The 2500-nt window shown below is 35.8% G+C and overlaps 1 protein-coding gene across 3 annotated transcripts in view; it reads left to right on the top strand.

Annotated features, from left to right (window-relative positions):
* Positions 1-2500, top strand: part of LOC118397627 (gamma-aminobutyric acid type B receptor subunit 1-like) — a 301998-nt gene that overhangs the window by 295063 nt on the left and 4435 nt on the right. The gene's annotated exons all lie outside the window — the stretch shown is intronic.

Genomic DNA, 2500 nt, shown 5'->3' with positions numbered 1-2500 from the left:
GTACTCTGTAGATGTTTCAGTACAGATTGATTGTCTCTATGGTAGTACTCTGTAGATGTTTCAGTACAGATTGTTTGTCTCTATGGTAGTACTCTGTAGATGTTTCAGTACAGATTGATTGTCTCAATGGTGATACTGTAGATGTTTCAGTACAGATTGTTTGTCTCTATGGTGATACTGTAGATGTTTCAGTACAGATTGTTTGTCTCTATGGTGATACTGTAGATGTTTCAGTACAGATTGTTTGTCTCTATGGTAGTACTCTGTAGATGTTTCAGTACAGATTGATTGTCTCTACAGTAGTACTCTGTAGATGTTTCAGTACAGATTGTTTATCTCTATGGTGATACTGTAGATGTTTCAGTACAGATTGTTTATCTCTATGGTGATACTGTAGATGTTTCAGTACAGATTGTTTGTCTCTATGGTGATACTGTAGATGTTTCAGTTCAGATTGTTTATCTCTATGGTGATACTGTAGATGTTTCAGTACAGATTGATTGTCTCTATGGTAGTACTCTGTAGATGTTTCAGTACAGATTGTTTATCTCTATGGTGATACTGTAGATGTTTCAGTACAGATTGTTTGTCTCTATGGTGATACTGTAGATGTTTCAGTACAGATTGTTTGTCTCTATGGTGATACTGTAGATGTTTCAGTACAGATTGTTTGTCTCTATGGTGATACTGTAGATGTTTCAGTACAGATTGTTTGTCTCTATGGTGATACTGTAGATGTTTCAGTACAGATTGATTGTCTCTATGGTAGTACTCTGTAGATGTTTCAGTACAGATTGTTTATCTCCATGGTGATACTGTAGATGTTTCAGTACAGATTGTTTGTCTCTATGGTGATACTGTAGATGTTTCAGTACAGATTGTTTGTCTCCATGGTGATACTGTAGATGTTTCAGTACAGATTGTTTGTCTCTATGGTGATACTGTAGATGTTTCAGTACAGATTGTTTATCTCTATGGTGATACTGTAGATGTTTCAGTACAGATTGTTTGTCTCTATGGTGATACTGTAGATGTTTCAGTACAGATTGATTGTCTCTATGGTGATACTGTAGATGTTTCAGTACAGATTGATTGTCTCTATGGTAGTACTCTGTAGATGTTTCAGTACAGATTGTTTGTCTCTATGGTGATACTGTAGATGTTTCAGTACAGATTGTTTATCTCCATGGTGATACTGTAGATGTTTCAGTACAGATTGATTGTCTCTATGGTGATACTGTAGATGTTTCAGTACAGATTGTTTATCTCCATGGTGATACTGTAGATGTTTCAGTACAGATTGATTGTCTCTATGGTGATACTGTAGATGTTTCAGTACAGATTGTTTATCTCCATGGTGATACTGTAGATGTTTCAGTACAGATTGTTTGTCTCTATGGTGATACTGTAGATGTTTCAGTACAGATTGCTTATCTCCATGGTGATACTGTAGATGTTTCAGTACAGATTGTTTATCTCCATGGTGATACTGTAGATGTTTCAGTACAGATTGATTGTCTCTATGGTGATACTGTAGATGTTTCAGTACAGATTGATTGTCTCTATGGTGATACTGTAGATGTTTCAGTACAGATTGTTTGTCTCTATGGTGATACTGTAGATGTTTCAGTACAGATTGTTTATCTCCATGGTGATACTGTAGATGTTTCAGTACAGATTGATTGTCTCTATGGTGATACTGTAGATGTTTCAGTACAGATTGTTTATCTCCATGGTGATACTGTAGATGTTTCAGTACAGATTGTTTATCTCCATGGTGATACTGTAGATGTTTCAGTACAGATTGTTTATCTCCATGGTGATACTGTAGATGTTTCAGTACAGATTGTTTATCTCCATGGTGATACTGTAGATGTTTCAGTACAGATTGTTTATCTCCATGGTGATACTGTAGATGTTTCAGTACAGATTGATTGTCTCTATGGTGATACTGTAGATGTTTCAGTACAGATTGATTGTCTCTATGGTGATACTGTAGATGTTTCAGTACAGATTGTTTGTCTCTATGGTGATACTGTAGATGTTTCAGTACAGATTGATTGTCTCTATGGTGATACTGTAGATGTTTCAGTACAGATTGTTTATCTCCATGGTGATACTGTAGATGTTTCAGTACAGATTGCTTATCTCCATGGTGATACTGTAGATGTTTCAGTACAGATTGTTTGTCTCTATGGTGATACTGTAGATGTTTCAGTACAGATTGTTTATCTCCATGGTGATACTGTAGATGTTTCAGTACAGATTGTTTGTCTCTATGGTGATACTGTAGATGTTTCAGTACAGATTGTTTATCTCCATGGTGATACTGTAGATGTTTCAGTACAGATTGCTTATCTCCATGGTGATACTGTAGATGTTTCAGTACAGATTGTTTATCTCCATGGTGATACTCTCCATGGTAGATACTCTGTAGATGTTTCAGTACAGATTGTTTATCTCCATGGTGATACTGTAGATGTTTCAGTACAGATTGTTT

The sequence above is a fragment of the Oncorhynchus keta genome, chromosome 19 (genome assembly GCF_023373465.1).
Source record: "Oncorhynchus keta strain PuntledgeMale-10-30-2019 chromosome 19, Oket_V2, whole genome shotgun sequence".
NCBI lineage: Eukaryota > Metazoa > Chordata > Actinopteri > Salmoniformes > Salmonidae > Oncorhynchus > Oncorhynchus keta.
This window is presented reverse-complemented; position numbering and strand designations above follow the sequence as displayed.